Source organism: Pinus tabuliformis, chromosome 5_2 (assembly GCF_031772625.1).
Source record: "Pinus tabuliformis cultivar Carrire ecotype Pingquan chromosome 5_2, CPIR1, whole genome shotgun sequence".
In the NCBI taxonomy this organism is placed as follows: Eukaryota; Viridiplantae; Streptophyta; class Pinopsida; order Pinales; family Pinaceae; genus Pinus; species Pinus tabuliformis.
Window position 1 is genome coordinate 209,765,141 of NC_142306.1, and position 26,016 is coordinate 209,791,156.

A 26,016-nucleotide genomic window follows, 5' to 3' on the forward strand; every position below is an offset into this window, starting at 1 on the left:
GAGACAGGGCAGAAGGCCCAGGATGCAGGGAAGGCAGTCAGCGGTGGAGGAGGCACGCAGTGGGGGCTGCAGCCCGGCAGCGGGCCTGCCAAGCGCAGTCAGTGGCTCAGGGCTTCCAGAGGCGGGAGGTCTCCATCCGAAAATAAGTAGTATTCTTAACATATAGTAGTGTGTTCTTGATATCCTGTAATGTTATACTGTAATATTAATGGGTGAAAAGTAAAAATGATGAGATTTTAAAATAAATTTTTACATTAAATTTGTATATTATTAAATTTTGTTAAAAATATTAATATAAATATTTCTATATGAAATTATTTTTTTAGCACTAAAATCCACAAAATTATATATATTTAAATATATAATTTTTTATATAAAAATACAGTCTTAATTATTAAACACACTCAAATTATACTTAACAATAATTTTTATATAAAAATAAAAAATAAATATCAAATTTATTTTTAAATAAAAATACTATAAATATAATATTTACATAAAAATATTGTAATAATGAAAATAAAAATATTTTAATAATAATTAAAATATATTTTTATATATCTATATTTACATTAAATTGTGATTTTTTATTTTTACTGAATAAAATATAATTAATATTAATATTAAATTGGATCTATTTTATTCAAATGATAACAAGTGTGTTGACTGATGTGGCACAATTCCTATTATATATATATATACACTGATTTTTCTTATCATGTGTCCAACTCATGAAGTCTAGAGAGAATATACAAAGAATATAGATCTCAAAATCAAAAAGTGCAGGAGCGCAAAGCACTCAGGATGCAAGGGGGACACAAATTTTCACTCTGGAACCCTTATTTTTCACCATTCCCAAACCCTCCTTTCCTTACCTGTCCCTCTGTTAGGTTTCTTCCTTTGGATCTTCTTCATCCATTATTTGAGATTAAAACACAAATGTCGATCTGCCACAAAAAAGACAAGTTGTCAATGTCCAAGTTCAACTCCACTGCAGGTATGCAGGTTTTTCACTATCATTCATTTTTTACTTGCATTTGGATTTTGGTCCTTCTATGTTGAGTTTTCTGATTTTGGTTGGGCAATTCAGGGCATTCAGTGCACCCAGTATGACGGCGGGGGCGGATGGCTTTCGCTCCCCTAGCCGTGTTCGAATCCTGCCGAGGTTCCCCTTCGGCGATATGTGACGGCTTTGCCGTATCAGTGGGCTTCGACCGTTTTCTGATTGGCTTCGGCCATATTGTAATCATGAGGGCTTCGGCCATATATGGATTTTCTCTCTAAAAAGGGCATTCAGTGAGGAAGAATTGAAGAATTGAGAAGCAACGCGCCTCAAGTTGTGACATGCAATGACTTCCTGCGAGAATTTATTGTCTGTCAAAATATTTCCAGCGCAAATCGATTGAACATTTACAAGGTAATTTCCCTAACCTTCTATCAAGATTAATGGTAATAGTGAGCTTTGCTTTAGCCCTCAAATAGGGATTATGCATCTTGCCTTGGATGAAAATCCGATGTTGTTTTGCTTTCCAGAGTTGGAGGAAGTCATGTCTATTAGATTTGCATCCGACAGAGGTTTGTAATCATCATTTTTAGTTTGTTATGCACAAAAATAAATTACTTCACATCATTTAGTTTCGATTTGATGGGAAAATATGAAAATAACTCCATGATGAATGCTAAATAATGAAAATTTTCCTCTGCATCGAAATATTGACATTCAACGAGATGTATTGTAGTTGTGTGGAAACTTAAAACTACATCATATAAAGAAGCTGCAATGGAAAATTAGGTTGTTTTGCCTAGATTTTATCTCAACGTAGTTTAATTTTGGAAACCCTCTTTGCTTTGAAGGTAGAAAAGATTCAGACACTTTGAAAGGGTTTGAAGTGGCAGAGGAGGCCTTGTAAACTAATATCTTTGCCAGGCTTTTTAGATTTTTGGGGCATTTGCGCCCTATTCTCTTTGTAAGGAGTTCCTAGTAATAAATCAACAACGATGGGATCTTTCTTGCAATAATGTGGAATATTTCCTTTGTACTTAGAACAATCACCTTGCTCTGTCGTCTAAGCACCAACCATTGACCAAATCACCTCCTTCTTTTCCCAAGTCCATCCAGGACTTTGTATGTGTCTGTACTGCTGAAAATTGTTTATAGTCACAACAGCCTGCAAGGGTAAAAATGGAAGTTTTTTAGACAAATAGTCTACATGAGTACAAGTGAATATGCTTATAGGTATTCTCTGTTGGCATCTCTCCCTTTTCCAAACGTCTCCCCCTTACATTAAGCTCACCTAGGGAAGAAATTTAAAACTTTTGTAAGGAAGGATTGTGTATTCGTAAGATGCAGATAATTAATCCCAGAGAGGTATAGCCATGATGAGAATTCCCACTAAATATAAATCTCATGGACGAATTAGGTGCCTCGATGGGTGTAAGATGGAGATGTCGAACTGTTAAATACACAGGGCTGTGAATTTTATCCTTATATCATGTACAAACCACAAGACAACTATATATGTGTGCAAGACATGTCTTTAAAAAAGGTTGAACTTGGGGCAAGCTACAGCTCTACCAAGTTACCAACTAAGACAACAACTTTTCTTCAAGGCATTTGAATATTGCTTGGGGAGCATACTGGGAATATCACAAAACTACAAGCAAGCACATATATGGGTACCCGCTATAAATTTAAACAAGGAAAAAGACGGAAGTTGAATTTTGGTATAAACGTGTTAGCAAAAACATTTCCTTTCAAAGATTGTAATAGATGCAAGTATCAGGTGTGTACACTCATCACCACCACTGTGGATCCCTAACTTTTTGCAACTACTTCAAAGCAAAAAATAGTCTATGAAGGATCTCTGCAAAGGAAGAGCATGAGTGTTCATGCAATTTGGGTGCGTACTTACCAGATAACCATCCAATGTCCAGGACATGATATCCCATTTTAATGTTATGTTGTCGTTTGTATCTAGTAGATCATATGCTCCTACATAAACAAACCTTAATTCAATAAACATATTGCAAAAGAGCGTCCTGGATCTAAATTTTAAAGAAAACAATCACTATATCTTCTAAACACATAATGAATTACCTCAGTTGTAGAGCCTTTACATCTGAGATCTAGCAGTATTTTTCATTCAATTGAAAATAAAATAAGTATGGCCACATTTCTTTAATCAAATTGACCACTGGAATGAAAGTGAAAAGGTTTGATGACCATCAAAATGAAAGTGAAAGGTTTGATGAGAAATGGCAGGATAGATCATTATCCCTGAAGAAAAAAATACAATCTAAAACATTAGTTACACCGAAATGTCGGATCAGTGGGAGAGAATGCAAATGCTATAATTAGTGTCAATCCCAGCAAAATCTCATATGTGAAGCACCAACAACTCTGGACCCTCATGTTGGTATTGGCATTAGAGAACCCAATGTTGTCAATTACTCCTGCTGATATCTTCACTTACACTAATTTGAATGCTACTCAATGGCCGGATCCAGATCAAGGCCATCTACTTCACACACAAGCAAGAAAAAGGTTTCTTAAGGTCTCTTATCTCTCACTCTCCTATAAAATCTAAGCATGTTGTTCTAGTGAAGAAACCGTAGGCAGTAATTGTATTTAAAATATTCTCAATTGTGTAAATTTATACTGGTCTAAATTTGGATCATTTAATGTTTAGAAAAGAAAATGTTTTCAACAAATTTGACCTTCGAAATGCTTCGGGACCCAGGTCCAATCCTTATCAATTTCTTCCTACGATCCTGAGAAACACTTCAGTGGTGTATAACCTTTGTAAACATCTTAAACAAACGACCTTGACCACAAGTAAATTTTGAATTATTTTTACTAAGTTCGTTAAGTGACAAGTTTTGACTCTTTTGCAAGTCTCCTTCAGCCAAATTGGTTTAAAGTCTCCCTATAGCTTGGCTAAACATTATGCTTGCCATTTTTTATTTAAAATTTGAGCAAAGCTTTTCCAAGTGTTTTCCTGAATCAGGAGATTTCTATATAGCTTAGGGTAGGATCTCATGGTTTTCTTGATGAGAAACACATTTTGTTTGTTTTACAAGGATAGATTTTTAAGAAAATAAGTTTGAGAATCAATCCTATTCACGTTGGTACTTTTAGAGCAGAGTTGTAATTGTTTGAATTGGCACTGAATGCATCATGAAAGTCTCATCATACTAGTTGGCAACAAATTGTTAACATTTAGAAAAGTGGAAATCTCATCAAATTGTTTCGAACCAACTAGTTATGTTTTGTGGAATGGTCAAGGATGAGTTCAAAAGTCAATTGGTGATGCCCTCATTAATCACAAGAATATTGCAATAATATATGTTTTTTTGTCAACAGAAGGGGAAAGGTGGGATGATAATGATAATTGTTACAAACAACTATTTGTGTAGTCTCTACTCTCTAAAACAATTATTATTTTTATTATTATCCAATTTTAAGGTCACAGCCAAGCCAGATACCAATTTGGTGTATGAAACGCTTGTTTGTGGGACAAGGGACCCACCTTCGCACCAACGATTTGACAAGGCATATATACTCTACCCCACTCTGGTTTTGAATCTGTGACCTCTTAGGAGGAAACAAATGCCCTTGACCATTAGGCCCACTCAAGTTGTATATTACAAATATATACATGTTGACAAATATATATTACAGTATCTTTAACTGACAATTAATAAGGAATGTTTCCCTCTCAATTCACCATTATTTACGGAGTTATAATAGGTCATCTTCCAGTTCTACAAGTACCTCCAAAGGTGTCCAAGGTCTAGGACCACACATCGTTGGGTTTGTACTTTGTACAATAGTCTTCTTGTGTTCTTGTGTGCAGCAGAGTGCGAGGGAGGTGCAATTAAGGGCCCTAGTGTTAGTTTATTTCTTGTTTTTCCACTTTCAGTTCCCTACTATTCCAGATTTATAAAATTCTAGTTTAAGTCAGTTTTCTATTTCAGTGCAGTTCTATTTTTGAGTTGCTTTTCTATTTATGATTTAATTTTCCAGTTTCAAGAAAAGAGCACTATATAGGTTTTAGAGAGAGGCTTCTGATCTGAGGAGAGGGTGAAGGCAAGGTGTGTGTATCCCACTCCAATCCTGGTGCAGATCTATAATTTTCCAATTTCAGGAAAAGAAGACTATATAGGTTTTAGAGAGAGGTTGTTGATTTGAGGAGAGGGTGAAGGCAACTTGTGTGTGTAGTTCACTCCAATCCATGTGTGGTTCTATAGGAGGCCAATGCACATGCATATGCTAGAGTTTTGACACTCTAACCTAGGTGCACATGGTTAGGTTATTTTTAGTGTACAACCCAAGCCTCTTTTATAAACAGGGGCAGGGTCTCTATTATTATTCATTTTGTTTAGTAGAGATCAGTGAGGGATTAGAGTTTAGATTTATTGCTTCTAGTATTTCCTATTTTCAAAGTAATAAAATAGTGATGTGATTTGAATTTTAGATCTGTTGGAGTTGTTGTTATGATTTTTAGTTTGATGTGTTTTAAACTTCAGTTCCTAATACAAATCAAATTGTAGTTTTCATAGTACTTTCAGTTTTCTGTTATCCTAAGTAGGTTGGTTAGGTCAAATTGATAAGACTATTACTGCATGCCGAGAACTTCAACATGGTATTAGAGTGGTGTATATGAAAGTTTCCAGATGTTGTGTATGGAGAGACTAGCTCTCAGAATATTTCAGAGGGTGTGAAGCCCAAGTAACTTTAGGGCTTGAAGCACATCCATGCCATTAGTTGTCACATGTGGACCTGAGAAGGGTTGAGAGGGTGTTGATGCCCAAGATCCTCTAGTGATTGGAAGATTAAGTTTGACAGGACATTGGTGATCTACACTCAGGGTAAGTTGTGACTTCGATTTTTGTGTTGACTGATTTGTTTATTGAGGTTGTTCTTGTAGAGTTACAGAATTGGCCACTCCTAGTATGCATGCATATAACATTTGGAGGGTGCTCCCAAATTTGTACCATGGAAATGCAGATTGAAGAATCTCCTAGAGCCTTAAATTTTTGGTGCCTTTTGGAAACAAGGGTCACACTATCTACATATCCCAAAGATTTAGTGAAGTACATTAAGATTCCAGTGAATGTGAGCGAGTCTTGTTGGGTTCAATGAAAGATCATTTGGGCCCTCATATTGTCAGGAAGAAGATTTCCAAGAAGATGTATGATGGCTTGGGCACCCTATGCTAGAGTGTGAACTTACATGGGAAGATGTTCTCGAGGAAAAATCTCACCATGACTTGCATGAGCAAGACAGATTCAGTAGCAAGCTATTTGATAAAGTTAACAGAGTTGAGAGACCAACTTGGTGCAGTTGGTGACAAAATCAAATATGATGAGCTAATTTAGATTGCTTTGAATGGCTTTAGTTCAACTTGGCACCACTTGTTCAGGTTATTTGTTGGTGGGGAAATTCATTGACTTTGAACAATTGTGGGATGTATTTCATTGGGGAGGAGTTGAGACCATAACAAGTCTCAAATGGTTTTGAGGATGAACTACCAAAGAGGAGGAAATAAAGGAGGACTTGAGACAGGGATCAAAAAAGCAAGGAGGAAGAATTATATTAAGGGAAGAAAGATTGAGTCATATCAAGTGCCTCAAGTGTGAATAGATGGGAAACTATGCATCTCAATGTCTTGAGAAGAAGATGGCCAAGAAATAGAAACAAGAATTTGTAGGAAGTCTAAGTAACAAGACATGTCCAAATAAGGCTTGTTTCCCATATCTTATGTGTTGGACACTGATACATGAGGGCATGTTTCCGACATGTGTCTTATGGACATGTGCCTTCACCGTGTCCCTTGTAAAAGAGGCTTATGTCCCATAAAAACATGTTTTCCCATTCATTTGAGCTCATTTCACTCAACAGGTTGGAGGCATGAGATATTTTGGAGTGCAACTTAGGGTTATTGTTAGTGTAGTCCAAGTGCTGAGAAAGTGTATTTGTCCACCAATCTCCAAGTTTTTCCTACAACAATCCATTATCTTCCTCATTTCACAAAAATCATGACTAAATCATCAAGGGAAACTAGGAAAGGTCAAAGGAAAGGGAGGAATGCCCCCAACAATGTTGTCCCCCCTCCTTCATTTTCTTCAGGGTCTGCTAGTGCTCCATCTACTGGAAGTGGGGCCCCAACAACATCAAATGTTGGAAAAAACACCATTTACCAAGAGAATGGACCTAAGAGCAAAAGTTGTACGATTGAATCTATATCATTGTCAAGTATAATAGTAAATGTTTTAGTTTTTAAATTCCAAAAGAAATTGAATCTTTGTCTATATTTCGTTTTTGTATGTGGAATTCAAAAAACAATGAATTCCAGATACTCATATATTTTTTGTATGTTGTATTTGAGGTCATCGTGTCTCATGTTGGACACTTATATTTCCATGTCGTGTGTCATGTGACTTAGCAGAAAGTATGGAGGCTTAAAATGTGAATGAGTTGACTGTCAAGCTTGACACTACCTTCTCTATGGTGTCATGTCTTTCCATGAAACATAGTTTTTGGTGTCGGGTGGAATGTGTGCAATGGAGCTTTGATACATATGGCTTGTGGGAGGAATGTGTGTGGAATATGCCACATATCTTGTTAAGGGATTGACCTCCATGTATTTCTAGATGCCTTAAAGTGATGTTTGAGTTAATTTCTATCTTGTATGTTCCTAATTTAATGAATATCTTGTTTTCAATTTCTTGCATGATAGATTTATAGTATTTGGTTGAGTTTGATGGTCATCAAGTTACCATTGAAGACAACATCCAAAAAAGTAAAAAAAGTGGCCTTTGCGGCCTATTCATAGATATAGTTGAACAAGTATGGTATGATGCCATGATGGAGGAGAATTCCTTTAGCCTCGAGGAGACAATTACAAAATTATTTGTGGAATCAATGATTGATTCCTTGATTGTAGTTGATAGGAGTATGAAAGAATGCCAAGATAAGGTTGTTACTAAAGGATTCTTTCAGGGATAGGGAGTTGACCTTGATGAGACTTTTACTCCAATGGTTTAAGGATTCTTTAGGGGAATTTTTAGGTCTAAAATGGGCCTCCTAAGAAAAATGTACAACCAAAATAAACTTTATAAGGACCAATAGGATTCAAGATGATGATGTCAACCATGGGGGATGATTCACCATTTTTGGAGTAAAAAAGTAAAAAGATTAAAAAATAATAAAATAATAAAACTACTTTTTCAACTCGTATTTTTAACTTATCTCCCTAAAGTTTTACTCAACTTTCAAGCGGGAGTACTCGTTGGATGCAAAATTTAATTCCTCATCCAAGGAGTGCCCATTTTGCATACTTTCAATGGACTCTGCTACACGAAAAATGAGAAATACATGCAATCACATTTTTTCATGTAATTCTCATTTTTCGTGTAGCAGGGTCCATCAAAAGTATGCAACATGGGTACTCCTTGGATGAGGAATCAAATTCTACATCGAACAAGTGTTGTCGCTCGAAATTTGAATAAACCCATAGGGAGATAAGTTGAAAAAATAGTTTTTTCCTTTTCCCTCTAAAATTTGATGATGTAATCTAATCTTATTTTATTATTTCCACTATTATTTTATAATTTCCTTAGGAGTCCCATTTTAGACCTCAAAATTCTCCTAATTGAGGAAGTGGGAGTTTCCCTGGATGGGTTGATGCATGAATCACTAGTTTTGGATTTTGGTATCAATGTGTTTGTATTTCATGCTAGGATTTTATAAATTTAGTGTAGATGTTGTTATTTATTTGATATATCTGATATTGCTTTGGCCAGGTACACATATGATTCATAATTGTAGGAAATCTAGAATAATTTGTGTTGTGTTGTGAGAAGACTTTGATCAATGAAGTTGACATGAAGGGCAAAGGATGTTGGCAGGTTGTTGATGCAGTATTTCTTGTATCAAAGGTTTTCACCTTGAAGATTCCAAAGAGTGTTTAGAGTATAGAAGGAAACAATGATCTAGCTTCATGTTTCTTTAGGTTTATAGGAAGTCAACAATTTGATCAAGCCCCAATGTGGGGAAGGTTTGTGATGCAATAAGAGAATATTTTGTTTGGCAGAGAATAATGTTTTTGGTAAGAGGGAGTGTTAGAGTTTTTGTCCTAGGCACACTTGTTAGTTCAACAAGCACTTGTGAATGTGTCCAAGACTTGGGTTTGCATAACAATAAGTTAGTACAGTAGCAGATCCGTACAATATTCTGCTTGGGATCATGTGTGCAACAAAGTGTGAGGGAGGCATAGTTAAGTAGGGGAGTAGAGGGCACATGCATGCTTCAATCTTAGTTTATTTCCAGTTTTTCCACTTTCAATTCATTGTTGTTCCAGATTTAGAAAATTTCAGTTCAGTTTAATTTTCTATTTTAGTTAAGTTCTCTTTCTGAGTTGTTTTTCTATTTATGATTTACTTTTCCAATTTGAGGAAAATAACTTTAAATAGGTTTTAGAGAGATAGGTTGTTGATCCCAAGGAGAGGGTGAAGGTGAGGTGCATGTGTAGGCTACTCCAGTCTAGGCACATTTCTCTAGAAGGGAAGCTCATGCATGTATGCATGCAGACTGGGCATTCTAACCTAGGTGCTTAGGGTTAGGTTATTTTTAGTGTACAACCCTAACTTCCTCTTTAAAGAGAGGCAGGGTCTCCATTATTAATCATTTAGTTCAGGGAGAGCAATGAATGATTAGATTAGGATTCAAAGCTTCTAGTATTTCATGTATTCATAGGAATAAAACATTGACATGATTTGAATTTTAGATATGTTGTACTTTCTGTTATAATTTTCAATTTGATATGTTTCAGTTACTAGTAAGAGTTAGATTTACCATTTTATAGTACTTCCAGTTTTTTGTTGATCCTAAGGAGGTATTGTTAATATGTGTTGAACATTTCAATGCAAAAATGTTTTGTAAATCATTTGTGTATAGATTGTATGTATTGCATTTGATTAAGTACACATAATATTCTTGTTTTTAATATTGCATGTTAATTTTTTTTACCTACATGTATTACTTTGTTTTTATAAGTAAGAATTTGTTTATTATGTAGTTTATGTCCTTGACCTACTTTCCTACTAAAAATGGAAATTCCTACTTTTCTTTCCAATTAATATTTTCATAGATGTTTAATAAGTAACCATTGAACAAAGTGAATATTTTGTTGAAATTCATCTTCCAGCATATTCATCCCATTTTTTGTTGAAGTTTTTGGACGTACTATAAAGCCTGGCATTAAGTAATGTAAATATTTGTTAAATTTTGATTAACATCTTTTCTAGGGACAGTTACTTCAATATTTCATATAGCCCAGACATCAATCCATTTAAAACAATCACATTGATTATTATCATATTGACATTCACTGAGGAAAGAACATAAATAAATTATGCAGAGGACAAGCCAAGACAAGAGGACACATGAATATGGCATAAGCCAAGGGAAAACCCCAAGATGGGGAAAACCCTTGGTCAAATATTCTTATTATTAACATCAAATGTTCAGTAGAGAGAGAGAGTACAATAGATCAAGGTCAAAATCAACTTGCCAATTTGAAGATTCAATGTCATTGTCTTTAGGTAAATAGTTGATCCAAAAGAATGATATTCTGGAGTATGCAAATTGAGTCCTCATAGGCTTTAGGCTTACTACTATAGAGGCTTTTCATTCTGGTGAGTTGGTTAGGGTTTGATGACAGACTACAACTGACCTCTTGTACTGCTCCTAGAGCTCTTCCATTCAAGTTAATTAGTCCACAATATTATGCTGACGGGACTATTTCCATCCCTCTCATATGCCTTGCAACGTTCAGGTTTCATGAGAATACGGTCTCTGGCCCATACTAAAACTACATAGTCATACGGTCTCTGATCTAGAGGAGATAAGGCTTGTGGTTCACCTGGAAGTGCTCCTATTGAATGCGGCCAAATTCAAGGAGAAGAGCCCTACTTCAAACGGTCCAGGACATCACTAAAATTTCCCTCAATTGATGTGGCTTCCCTCCTGAGAGATCTCGGCTGCAAAAGGTAATAAACATGGCCCAGAATAGTTCTTTGATTACCCAAATTGCTCCTAACTGTCTCGGCTTCCTGTCCTGCTTGTACTGCAGCTCCCACAGAAGATATGTTTGATGCCCAAAATGTTGTGTCTAATGAGAAAGGAAGACACCTATATATATAATAATTTTTCCTTATGGAGGTGAAGCCCACCTTGACATTTGGAGGCAAATTTGAATTTCAAATTTTCAATTTTCCTGCCTTAATAAGGTTATGTCTTAAAGGATTTCTCTTAGGTAATTAAATATTTTCCCTTATCCAAATTAGGTGATCTAAAGGTTGATTTTGGACCTCTCAAAAAGAGGAATGCAATGCCACAATAATACTCCTCAAAGGAGCATACCAAAGTGGAATTTGGCCCTATTTTCCAATTTTAACACTCCCTATCAACTAGGGAGAATTCCACCTATCAAACCATCAACCATTGTCATTGATCTTAAAGCCATCCTGTCACCACGAACCGTCTTTGAATCCTGACTCTGGCCTACTCTACTCGTCTCTGCTGAACATTGATGTAATGATGAAGAAGAATTGATCGAGAGTGAGTCACAACTCCACCAACAAAAGTCAATCTAGAGGTAAAACCTCAGTCAAACTTGATCTCGGATCAAGTTGAAGAACACCATGCATCCTAATCATAGGGAGTACGGTAGTACCCGATGCCTCCATCGGTAGTACTATGGTCCCTAACCACTTTTCCCAACTCATTGACCAGATGAGAGGTACTTCCCATGTGTCCCAGATTATACGGGTAGGATGATACTAAATCAATAACAGGCAAAGAATGTGTCACATCCTGTTCACAACCACACGTAGGGAAAGGATGAACCACATCCTACAATCACACATCACAATCACATGTAGGGAAAGGATAAACCACCTCCTATAATTACATATCACAATCATCATAGGGAAAGGATGAACCACTTCCTACACACATGCAAAACACTGAGAGTTGGGAAAGGATGCACCACATCCTACATGCATGCAAACCAATAATAGTAGGAAGAATCATACATGTGGGGAAAGGATGAACCGCATCCCACCAACATGTCAACCACAAATCGTAGGGAATAAACATCCTACATGTGGGGAAAAGGATGAACCACATCCTACTGACACATCAATAGATGCCTATAAGCATCTCTCATGAGGGTGTCTGCAGGAGAAGGTGAACCACTCATCCTTCTCATATGCCATAGGAGAAGGTGAACCACTCATCGTATGCATATCTCATCAACAGTAGGGGAAGGTGAACCACTCATCCTACATACATGTGTCTGCAATCTTAGGGGAAGGTTAACCACTCACCCTGCACACATGTCAACCACCATCGGGGATCACAGGGGAAGGTGAACCACTCACCCTGCACACATTTCAACCACCATGGGGTATCACAGGGGAAGGTGAACCACTCACCCTATACACAGCGCACCAATAGGGGAAGGTGAACCACTCACCCTATGGTCGCTTATAGCTCAATAAGTACCCCAAGTCTTCAAGACTCACCCTACACACATGTCAACCACCATGGGGTATCACAGGGAAAGGTGAACCACTCACCCTGTACACGGCGTACCAATAGGGGAAGGTGAACCACTCACCATATGGTCGCTTATAGATCAATAAGTACCCCAAGTCTCTAGGAGCTCCCAGAGCTCAATGTTCAATCTTTAACCAAGGATCCCTTTATATAGGGAATAGTGCCAAGATGCTTTCAAGACTAAATCGATGGGAGCCTCATAGCTCCATTCAACAGCATATAGATGTGTATATAGAAAAAATATTGATTTACAACAGAGATCTTGGCAGCACTTAGTAATTCTCTGCTTTTTTTGCATATCTTGATGAAGAAAATATTTGACTGATCTTACACCCTCTTACGTAGGGAGACCACATCCTAAACTTGTGATTTCATGGTGCACAATGTTCACCAGACAACCTGCTCATTATGAGGTATGTCTACCTAAACATGTCATAAAACAGGTGTACCATATAAAGTGGTATGTGAAAATCTTCGTCTGCGATATACAACAAAGGTGTGCACAAATGGCTCACTAAAGAGCTAACTCAAATGGCTTCATGGTAAGCTAGGTTTACAGATATATACACCCAGCCTCAATAGTGCTTCCCGAGCAACCGAATCAAGAGATAAAGCACTGGATGTGATTTTTCCATCCATTGCACTGTCAACTGAGCCAACATCAAAATATGGAATCTTAGATTCCAGCAGTGTACTTCAAATTATAGATAATAGAATCATAGAGATATCTCAATAGGCGGTTATCCAATATGAGAGGCTCATCCATAAATTGACTCAGAGTTTTCATATCAAGACATATGACTGATAGGGAGTTGATTAAAAACACCAGGGATCCTATAAGATATACATATGCAGAGCATCAGCTTTTCCATCAGACCTTTAAGTGCAGGGAATAGTGCATCAATGCTAGGTCTTCCATCTTGACTTCAAAATTCAACTCCCTCTTACGTTAATAATTGAGAGGGCCATTAATTAGATATCATCAATAGTTGCATCCTTGAAATCCAATCAACAAGGCTAGACATAACTCCCTCTAAATATAGGGAAAGTGACTTGTCAAAATCATAATCATCGAGCTGTCTACAACCTGTTATTTTTCCTAACATTGTCCCTTTGATCCAAGTGCCAAAGTCATTCATATAGCTCCTTCTGAATTCTCACTTTAGGTAATCATCAAGCTTTTGACAATCTACATTTCATCTTTGAGATGAGACTTTATCATGTTGCAAAAAGGCGATGTGACAAGAAGTTTTTCTGAAGGTGAAACTGTAAAACCTCTCTTACTGAAAATTATTGCATAGATACCTATTGTAGACTGTCGGAATATTGACAATGGGATGCTGGAGTTAGTTTTGAGCTAATACCTTTGATGCCATTTAATACAACAGCTGTAATCTTCATTGTTGAAAGGAGTGTCACTGTACTTTGGGCAATGATTATAAAGAAGATGCCTATTTAACTGATTCTTATTCAAAAAATAAACTTGCTTACTGCCATCCAAACTTTGTACTGTTGTCAAATCATGATGTAGTTTTTACTACTGAAACCTCCTTTTGCAAATCAAGGTTGTATATTGAGATTCCTGTTTAAGGTGACAACTTGATGTGTCTATAAGAGTTAAGCTCTTCACAACAAATCATTATGAACTTTGGCTTACTGATGCCAACGTCCACTGTAGCTCCTTCAAAAGATCAGATATCCTTGATTCACATCAGTCGTGTTCACAAATTCGATTGTGAACAAGACTGTTATAGGGTTTACACAATGCTGAAAAGAAAAAGAAAAAATATTGAACTCACATAGCAGACCTGATGTCACAAATAACTTGTGAGGTTTATGATAGCTTCAAACTTCCAAGAGGATCAAGACTTTAGCTACTTAAAGATTCCTAATAGAATATTCTTAAAGCTGAATGAGGATTGATTTTGTGCTTCTACCGCTTGACGTTTGTTGCTATCCTTCTTTGAAAATCTTCACAGCATGGCTCAACTGACATTCAAATTGAAGAATGTGCAAGTCTTGAATCTCACACAGAGACATATACTTTTCTACAGTGCCATATCAAAATGTCCACTCCGATATTGATTTACCATACCACTATCATTCATAGATGAATTGTATGTCAATAGTAAGATCATATCGGAGAAACAATTAGATGAATAAGTATCAATGTCATATATCTCTATGAAATTTCCATACGTACAATTCCAGGGAACTATGTGAATCAATTCCTTTTGTAGCTGAGTATAGATGATAATCATACTCACTTTAAACTTGATTTACCCCGATCAAATCATAGGGATACTTTACGTGTTGTGTTGTAGAAGAACCATGCATAATCCAGGTGAAAGAATTGATGCCCATACTGAGGGACCATCAAGAGAAGATGCCATTATAGAAAAATTTGAGGTCATGGGACATGGCATAATATACCTGAGGCAAAGATACCAATTTTTTCAAGAGTGAAAGTCTGAGAGCAAGAGGAGAACATTTTTGAGAACACAATCCTGAAGCACGGTATGGTCATGAATGATGTCCTGTAGCAAGCAAAGACCTGAAACAGAATGATAGACAGATGAGAGAATTCTCTAATGCGACGACATGTCATAATGATAGATTCAACCCAAGCGAGGTTCATGCGCTCTAATGCGATACTTGTGACCAGTAAGATTGTTGTAGTGCCTTAAGTATGCACTTGAGAGAGATTCCTTTCTTTCTTGCAGAGAAGCCTTAGGCTAATTCGAAAATCTCAGAACTAATGCAAAATGGGTTTAAAGGCAGTCTCCGAACCAACTTGATTTAATGGCATTCAACATTCAAATTGAACAATATTTGAATACAGGGTTCGTCCACACTACAGGGTATGTAAAACAAATCTTTGACATATGAAACATGGATATCATTGTCATTAAGATTGTATCAGCATCACATATTCATATAAGATTGTATTGGCATCACATGAACAAGTAAGTAACTTCCAATATCATATATATCCATGTAACATTGAATAAGAACATTAAATGTTAGCCTGGCAACCCCAAATGTCTGACAGTAGTTGAGATCTGAACCATTAATCTGCATCCTAAGACTGTAGCAACATAAAGATCTGAAGAATATCCTGCTCCTGTGATCTACATCCTCCATAGTTTGGATAACAATACTTCACCCTACAAACTTCTTAGTGATTTCATTCTTACTTGGGCTTGTCCTTGCTTGTGCTTTGATACCATGTTAAATTTTGATTAATGTGTTCTTTGCTAGGGATAGTTACTTCAATATTTCATATAGCCCAGACATCAATCCATTTAAAACAATCACATCGATTATTATCATATTGATAGTAATTGAGGAAAGAACATAAATAAATTATACAGAGGACAAGTTAAGACAAGAGGACACATGAATATGGAACAAGCCAAGGAAAAACTCCAAGATGGGAAAACCCTTGATCTAATATTCTTATTATTAACATCAAATGTTCAGCAGAGAGAACCCGTGATCAAATATTCTTATTATTAACATCAAATGTTCAGCAGAGAGAGAGAGTACAATAGATGAAGGTCAAAATCGACTTGCCAATTTGAAGATTCAATGTCATTGTCTTTAGGTAAATAGTTGATTCAAAAGAATGATATTTTGGAGTAGGAAAATTGAGCCCTCATAGGCTTGAGGCTTACTGTTGTAGAGGCTTTTCATTCTGGTGAGATGGTTAGGGTTTGATGACAGACTTCAACCGACCTCTTCCACTGCTCCTAGAACCCTTCCTGACTGTGGTTTCCATTCAAGTTAATTAGCCCACAATATTCTGCTGACCAGGGCTATTTCCATCCCTCTCATATGCCTTGTAATGTTCAGGTTTCAAGAGAATACGGTCTTTGGCCCATCCTGAAATTATACAGTCATACGGCCTCCTCATCTAGAGGAGATAAGGCTTGTGGTTCACCTGGAAGAGCTCCTGTTGAATGCGGCCAGCTTAAAGGAGAAGAACCCTACATCAAACGGTCCAAAACATCACTAAAATTTCCCTCAACTGATGTGGCTGCCCTTCTAAGAGATCTCGGCCTACAAAAGGTAATAGACATGGCCTAGAATGGTTTTTTGATTACCCAAACTTCTCCTAACTGTCTCGTCCTCCTGTCCTCCTTGTGTTGCGGACCCCACAAAAGATGAGTTTGATGCCCAAAACATCGTGTCTAATGAGAAAGGAAGACACCTATATATATAATAATTTTTCCTTATGGAGGCGAATTTGAATTTCAAATTTTCAATTTTCCCGCCTTAATAAGGTTATGTATTGAAGAATTTATTTTAAGTAAATAAGTTTTTCCCTTTTCTAAATTTTGTGATATAAAAGTCAATTTTGGACCTCTCGAAAAGAGGAATTCAATGCCACAATAATATTCCTCAAAGGAGCAGACCAAAGTGTAATTTAGCCCTAGTTTCCAATTTTAACAATATTACTATATCTTTGTCTCCGCTATTGTAGCATGAAAATATCATAAACTGTAGGTATTTGGTCCATCTGCACAACAAAAGGATTTCTATGATCAAGTTGTCATTTCAATAGTAAATGAAGTATTATAAGGTTTCAATTGCACAATATTTTCCTTATGGCCAAACTGGCACATGAAAAACTTACACCATGGAAGGGGAAGGGAAAATGTCAATAGTAAAATGCTTTTCTGTGAAGATCATTTTTAGTGATTCCTAGGGATACATTCAATTGTCTGATAAATTTCTACATTGCTATTTTCCAATTTATACTTTTCACTGCAAAGACTTGTTTGAAATCATGGCTGAATAATTCTAGCTGGTTTTCTAGCACAACATCCTCAAGGGGCACCTATTAAATTGCACTTAATTTATTTGTTGTCATCAATTATAAAATGTTGGTCTTTTCAGATCTAGCAATATATTGGCTTTAGGTGGAAACTTGATGATGGAGGTATAACCATTGTACCCATTGCATCTGCAGAGTGCATCAAATGGGGAGTTTCCATCCAATGCTAGTGTGATTCCAAGGGCTGTTAAGCAAATATTTGACACCTTAGAAAGCCAAAATGTTGAATACAATGTCACCTTCTTAGAGTTGTACAATGAATAAATCACTAACTTGCTTGCACTTGATGAGATATATAACGTTATGTTAGATGATAAATAATGAAATCCCTTAGCATTGATGGAGGACGCAAAAGGTGGGGTACTTGTATGAGGCCTTGAGGAAGAAATAGTTACCAGGGCAAATGAAATATTTACTTTACTAGAAAGAGGCTATGCTAAGCAACGAACAACATAAACACTTCTCAACAAGCAATCTAGGTAAAGTAAATTCTCTCCACGTTGTTTCTTCTCAAAAGATATGGGATTAGTTCTAACTTCTAGTTCTGAATTTTTTTTCTTTATGGTGGCTCCCATTCATTATTTTCTTTCACAGTTCATATCAAAGAAGCAATGCCGGAAGGAGAATAGTTGATTAGATGTGGAAATCTTAAATTGGTTGATCTTGTTGGTTCAAAAAACATATCCCAGTTAGGGGCTAGGGAGGTGAGGTTATTCAAACTATCCAACTTTTAGTAGATAGTAAAGTTCAAGCTTATTTTTGTACTTATTATATAAATTGGAATGGAATCTAATAGATTATGGTTTGCAAGGTTGGAATCTGGTGGTCAAAATTAAAATTAAAATTGAATATTCAAAACTGAATTAGATTATACTACATACATCCTAGGAGGGACTAAAGACAAAAAATTAATTGTAATTTATTTAATGAATTTTGTAGGGTCATGCAAGGGGGGTTGGGGATATGTTAATTTTAGGTATGTTCTATGCTTAGAGCAATTTATTTCAATTTTCACTGTTAGCTCAAGATCTTTTCCAGATTAGCAATCACATCAGCATTAAAGTAAACTGCAAATAGAACATAAACATAAATCGCAGAAGACAAGCCAAGACAAGAGGACACAAGATATGGCGCTAGCCAGGGACAAACCCCAATGTGGGGAAACCCTTGATAAATTCTTCTTCTATGTTCTTCAATAGTTCAGTAGAGAGAGAGAGATAGTACATATACATTAGAAGTCAACACTTTGACTTGACAAGATAAGAGCAGAAATCTTCACCATGAAGATGACATAATGAGGTTGCAGATCTGATGACAAGGATAGCAAATCTAAACTTAGGTGACGACAAATTTCTTCAAGGTGATCCCATCACCATACTGCATCCAACCATGCTGCATTCAATCATGCTGCATCTTCCAAAATGATGTCCTTTTCCTGCAGTACTAACTGTCACGGCTATATGAGTTGGTGCATCAAACTTCAGTTCTCATCCTTGATACAGTCATGATCCAAGTTGAGGTTTCACTACTGCCATACTTGCAAGACTGATTTGTGCAACCCTTAACACAATCTATGCTGCTTAAGGTCTACACACAGTACCCAGCTATCTTTATCCTTGAATAGCAATGTCTTCAAATCTTCTCCTGAGCGATCTTCTTAGATAGACTTGATTTACCTTCTCTTTGATGCTGCACATAACGTGGTGACTGGTTAGGGTATTTCTTCATTGTAGTTATGCCCCTCAAGAACAATTTCAACATGCCAAAAACAGATCTCAAATGAGTCACACTGTCACTTACAACAATGTGGCATAAGGACATATCCTCTAAGCTGTGATATGATTACTTTTAGTTGTCTTTCCTTACAATGTCTTAAGGTACCCTCAATTTCTATGTATAGAAGCCTCCCCTTTGCTGCGTGTGAGTGCTTTTTCTTGCTGCATATAAACCTCTTGGATTGTGACCAGACAGCGTATAGATTAGGTGACTTTTAGACCTGTGCCAAAGGCCCTTTTAGAGCTTCCTTAGACAGCGGATGGAAAGTCCCATATATATCTCCTTGCTACATAAACAGGTCTCCTCTAGGACTGTGTATAGATCCTCTTTTTGACTGCAGATAAAGAGTCTCTTTCTTGATGCATATAGGGTCAATAGACAACGACTTCAGGCTTTCATTTAGGGCCTATATTAGCCCTCCTCTCATCTGCGGATTGAGCCTTTTGAGACAGCGTATAGAGGCTTATTTATGCTGCTTATAAGTCTCCTCTTTTTTGCGTGTAGGTGTCCTCATAAGCCTACGGCTAGGGCATATCTTTACTGTGGCTATGGCTACAACGACGACTTCATTATGACAGCGGCTAGGTCTCCTCTCTAGGGTTGCGTTTAGATGTCTCCCTTGATTGCGTACTAGGCCTTCCTCCTTGCTGTGGATTAGGCCTCTCTCTACTGCAGTTAGGGCCTCCTTTAGTCAACGGATTAGGGCTTCTTTAGACTGTGTATAAGTGCCTCCCTTTGCTGCTTAGATCATCATACTCCGGCTAGGGCATCATACTAGGCTAGCGTATACTCTTAGTGTCTCTCCTTCACCAAAACCCAAAGATGTGGAGAGGAGGAGATCACATGAAAACTATATGTGTGTGATAAATGACTTCAAGTCCTCTTCTATTTATACTAAAACGTAGAGGCTGAATAGACATGACTATTGGGCTTTTGAGCCTACATAAGTTGCTGGCCGACTTGTCAATTTGTGCATAATAAAATAAATTCATATCTTCATAAATACTTATCGGAATTGGATGATCTTTAGATAAATCCTACACCTCTTGATGAGAGGGATCCAAGAAAAATATCAGCTGCCATAAATAATATGACCCACATGGAGTTTGGCCCTAGTTGCCAATTTTAACAGGATATCAACAAAATCATACTAATATTAGGTCATGTTCTTACTACTATTGTCGAGCATCTTGGACATGTTCCTTATAGGTATATTTGGGTTAGTTTTTTTGTGGCATGTAAGTAGTTTGACCTTTAACGTAATTGAGAATGAAATTAGACTGTAATTTTGTATCTAACTTTGAAAAAGGGTGCAAGGATAGTAAACTTACAATAATGTTACATGATTCATTGGGTGGGAGGACAAAGACTCGCATAATAGCAATATTTTCACTATCTTTCCACTGTCTTGAAGAAACTCTCAGCACTTTGGACTATGCCCAGAGGGCCAAAAGTATAAAAAAATAGCTAGAGATCTCAGTGTTTACCTTTTTTGTTATTTGTTATAGCCATATTTGTATTCCTAGTTGCATACTAGTACTTCAGAGATCTATATCATATCTTGGGGTTTGGTGTTGGAACTTGGGGTCGTGAGTTGGAACTGGAGTTCGAGTGCAATGAACGAAATCCAATAATTTTGTTGAAATCCAGTGACAATATAAACTATATAAATGAAATTTACTTTTTAAACAAAATCAAACTCACAGACCTGATAACTCTAGAAATCATTTTTTTAGATTGATGAAATTTATTTTTTAACTAAAATAAAAACATTTTTACTAATTTTTTCTAGTGCTAACAAACCCAATAGCTCTAGAAATCCTTTCTTTTTTTTAGCATTATTTTTCATATTACAAATATAAAACTCCCATCTTATCCAATTTTTAGCTAGACTGCAATAATCTAAGATATAATATAAACCCACTCTCTAGAGGTAATGAACTTGAGCATTTTTAATTCTTGTTGGCACCTTTCAAACTCTAATTCCATGTTAAAATCCTAACCACCACTAGCAGACAAGGGATATTTTTCCTTCCAAAGCAAGTTTTGTAGAATTCCCACCTTACCTTAACCTTCACTCCACCTAAACCTAGTCTGGTTGAAAGCTTACATCACTAGATACATTGTATTTAGTGCTAAAATCATAACAATATCAAACTATTTTTAAAAACTTTATGGTTTAGAAAGCTCAAATTCAATTAGATTTAGAGCTAAATTGAAATCAAGATTGTATTTCTCTTTTACATTATAATTTAGGAAGTTCAAAACAAATAGAAGGGAATCATTATCGTCACTAGGTATAATGGATTTAGTGTGATAATGGATAAAATGAAGTAATTATTTGCGAGAATTTGTTCTTGAATGAACATTAGGATCCATTATCATAGTGAAAAGTACATGCATTAAAAACAACTCAATATTTCATGTGACATTCATATTGTATGCAATTTTTTTTCATTAAAAACAATTTATTTTTTCATGTGACATTCTCTTTTTGTCAAAATTTCTTCTATTGCTAATCTAAATTACAATTGTAATTTGAACTAAAGATTCCAATAATTCTTAATTTACCAATCATGCATAAATATCATAAGAAACATTCACAATAGAATATGAAGAACAATTGGGTACCTACTTCATATGCATTAAAAATTGTTTCTACTACTTATGTGAATTACAAGTGTAATCTTAGTTGGAACTCCAATATATCTTAAACCATATTTTCATTTTATTTTTTAGTACTATTAAATTTCATTATGTCCTATCTCTTTTTATGGTTAGCATTGTAACAAAAATATGCATTGTGTTATCGAATTACTAATAACATGTAATATTGATTGTTTTCTAGAACACTACAGGTAATGGCCACGGAGATGATGATACAAACTATGTTGAGCTTACATCATATGTCAAAGACGATGATGATGAGGATGGTGATGGTATTGGTAATGATGATGTGGATGAGACTACCAGGATGGTCATGATGGTGATCATGGAAATGATCATGAGGATGATCTTGACTATGATATGCGTGGTGCTAGCTAGCCATGTTTTATTTTTTATATTTAGTTGGAATGTCTTAATATGATAATCATACATTTGAATTTTAGTTGATTGAATAATGATGATGATACTATTGGTACTATCGTGTTACCTTATGAATATTTTGAAAATTGTCAACAATTTTTTTTTATTTTTTTTAATTTTATTTTTTTTTTATTTTTTTTTATGTCGAATTATTGTGTATGATGAGATTCCTATTTTTTTTATGGATGTTGTGAATTTACCTTAGAATAATGATATCTATGAAACATTTTGATTTCGTAATCATACGTCAACTTTTAGTTGGTTTGATTAAATATGATGATGATATTATCATTATGATCTTGTTATTTTATGTATATACATAAAATATCAACATTATTTTGATGGAAAATTATGTATGATGATATTACTATCTTTGGATGGATGTTATGAATTTATATTAGAATAATAATATTCACGACAGATTTTGATATGATAATCAAACATTTGAATCTTAGGTGATTTGATTAAAGATGTGATGATCTAATTAGTATTATCTTTTTACTTTATATATGTGTTGAGATCTGTTAATGTTTTTTTAATGGAGAATCATTATGTATGATGATATTACTATTTTTGGATGTAATGTTTGAATTTATATTGGAATAATGATATCTATGATAGGTGTTGATTTGGTATTCATATATGTATATTGAAAATTGTCAATGATTTTTTTATGGAGAATTGTTATATATAATGATTGTCAATTTCCTTAGATTTCTTTACAAACAGTAAGTTGTCAATTTGAATTGTCATATCTTCTTAAAATGATATTTAGAAACTATAATATATTTCACTATGTACTTTAAATTAGTAAAATTAACCCATAAAAAGGGTCATAAATACAAAGACAAGTATACTCTATACAAGAAGCCAAAAGTGGAGGTAACTGTGGATGCAACATTGGGAGTAGAATTGGATGTTAAACTAGCCATCAAAACAAGATGCAAACAATGACACAAAAAAAGTTTTAAAGTAGAATTAAAAAAGGGTGCAACACTAGACACAAAGAAGGCAACAAAATAGGGCATACAAAAGGATACCAAACTGGGTGCAAACAAAGACACAAAAATGGACACCAAAATGAGGATGGAAAGATTGTTGTAAATTGGAATGCAAAATGGGGCGCAAAAAATGAAGAAAAAAATGATATAATAAAAGACACAAAATGAGATACAAAATGGAGCTAAAAAGGGTGAAACCAAGGATGCCAAAAATGATGCATAACTAGATGCAAATTTAGACTCAAACCTAGGTGCAAAATGAGATACAAATGTGGACACAAAATGTGGCAGAAAAAAAGGATGAAAATTTGGATGCCAATGAGGATGCAAAATTAGACACCAAAAAGGATGCAAAATTGGACACAGAAGTAGAAATAATGGTGCAAAATTGGACACAAATGTAGAAAAATGGTGCAAAAATGGAAATACAAATGGCCCAAATTTGGATGCAAATTGAGATGAAACATTGGATGCAAAATGAGGTGCAAAAAATGATGCAAAACTTGGTGCAAAAAACAAATTCAAAAGTGAGCGTAAAAAATGGTTCAAAATTGAACGTAACATTAGACAAAATGAGATGCAAAGGTGGACGTAACACATGGCTCAACATAGGATGCAAATTTGGATGCTCAAAAAGATGAAAAATTGGATGCAATAAATGAAGTTAAAAACAATGCTAAATTGGAGGCAACAAATGATGCAAAATTAGATGCAAAATAGGATGCAAACAAGAGATGCATATCAAATGCAAAAGTGGATGCAAAAATTGGTGCAAATAAATGCAAAAATTGATGCAAAATTTGGCACTAAATCAAATTCAACATATGGTGCAAAATTGGATGCAAAACATGGTGCAAAAATATATACAAAATCTAGCGCAAAAATAGATGAAAAAATAGGTACAAAATTAGAATCAAAAAATGGCATAAGATTAGATGCAAAAAATGGCATAAATTGGTTTCAAAAAAAGGCACTAATTCAGATGAAAAAGATGGTGTAAAACTTGATGCAAATGACGATGAAAAACTAGAAGAAAAGAATACCACAAAATAGGAAGCAAAAAATGATATAAAAATAGATGCAAAAAATGGCACAAAACTAGAAGTAAAACCTGTTGTAAAACCAAAAGAAAATCTTGGTGCAAAATATGATGCAAAATTTTGCGTAAAAAATGACACTTTAAAAATCATACAATAGAGCTAGATTTAGCGCTAGGCCACTCATTCCAATAAGGAAAAAGATGCACTAAAATATGGTGCTAAATCTGATGCAAATTCTTTGTTTTGTTGTAGTGCACCCACATTCTCCCTCACATCTTGCACAAGTCTCTCAGTTTCTATAGTTCTCTTCCTGCCTTCTCTGGATGATTATGCTTGAGTGGTTGTCTCCACTCTCTGCTCCTTAACTTGTGATTTCTCCACAACATCATGAGGCTCCACCTTTGGAGCTAAAATCTCCTCCTATGGTGGGATCTGAAGCTCCCTCTCAAGAGAGCACCACATGGCTTTTTCTTCATCAAATTTAACATCACATTGCACAATTGTCATTCTGAGGGATGGAAAATACACCTGGTAGTTGTGGGGAGTTTCTATGTAACCCAAAAATACCCCTAACTATGTTGTTGGCTCTAACTTCTTCCTTGATTCCTTGAATACATGGAAATAGACAGAGGCTCCAAAGATCCTGAAGTGCAACTCATTTGGCTTCCTCCCCAAGAAAGCCTCCTCTAGTGTGATCATGCCAATAATTTGATGAGGACTCATGTTCTGCAAATAGACCGCTATGTTGCATGCTTCAGCCCATAAGTGCAGAGGTAGGCTTTGGTCATGCAACATCACCCGTGTTGCTCCTAGAATGCTTTAGTTCTTTCTCTAAGCCACCACATTCTTTTGTGGGTTGTGGGGTGTTATCAGCTCTTGTTGAATGCCTTCTTTTGCACATAAATTTTTAAACTCATTCGACGCCTACTCACCTCCATTATCGCTCCTGGGAGCCTTCACTTTCTTGCCTATTTCTTTCTCCACCAGTGCCTTGAACTCTAAGAACTTGGAGAAAGTCTCATCCTTTTTCTGCATGAAGAAGATCTAGCACTTCCGCGAGTGGTCATCAATAAAGATAACAAAATACTTGTGCCTAGAAGTGGAGGTTGTCGAGAAAGGCCAATAAACACCAGATTGGATCCTTTCAAGGACTGCATGTGCTCTGTTGTCCCGATCATGGAAAGTGGATTTTGTGTACTTCCACAAGGTACACCATTTGCATAAGTCCTCCTACTCTAGTGCTCCTTTGAGGGAGGCCTGTGGTAATTTTTTGCATGATCTTCAAAGTGCCATGATGCAAATGGCCAAGTCTTTTATGCCAAAGTTCACAGACATTACAGCTCTGCACCTTCTCTGCTTTGTGCTCAATGCAACACAATCCTCCACATCTATCTTGTAGAGGTTCTTCACACGAACCCCAATCTGCTTCACCTTTCACGTGGATATGTGTCTCAAGAATTCCTTTCCTTTGCTGAAGATCACATCGTAGCCACGATATTCCAAAAATATAATGCAGAAAATATTCTTCTTTAAACCCGATACAAACATCACATCCTTGAGCCTAAGAGGGGAGCCTGACTCCCTCTAAAAGGTGAAGGTACTAATCTCGGACATGTTGTACCTTCCATCATCTCCCATCTTGAT

General features: G+C 35.9%; 1 long non-coding RNA gene across 2 annotated transcripts; it reads left to right on the forward strand.

The window, feature by feature from the left end:
• The first annotated feature begins 712 nt into the window (after positions 1-712).
• LOC149158296 (uncharacterized) lies at positions 713-22,421 on the forward strand. Of its 2 annotated transcripts, XR_016261677.1 has the most exons (3): positions 713-997; positions 1,289-1,417; positions 22,093-22,421. It is a non-coding gene; the product is annotated as an uncharacterized LOC149158296 (long non-coding RNA). The 2 variants fall into 2 exon arrangements; XR_016261678.1 differs by lacking the exons at positions 1,289-1,417; positions 22,093-22,421 and adding an exon at positions 1,091-1,143.
• Positions 22,422-26,016: the final 3,595 nt, after the last annotated feature.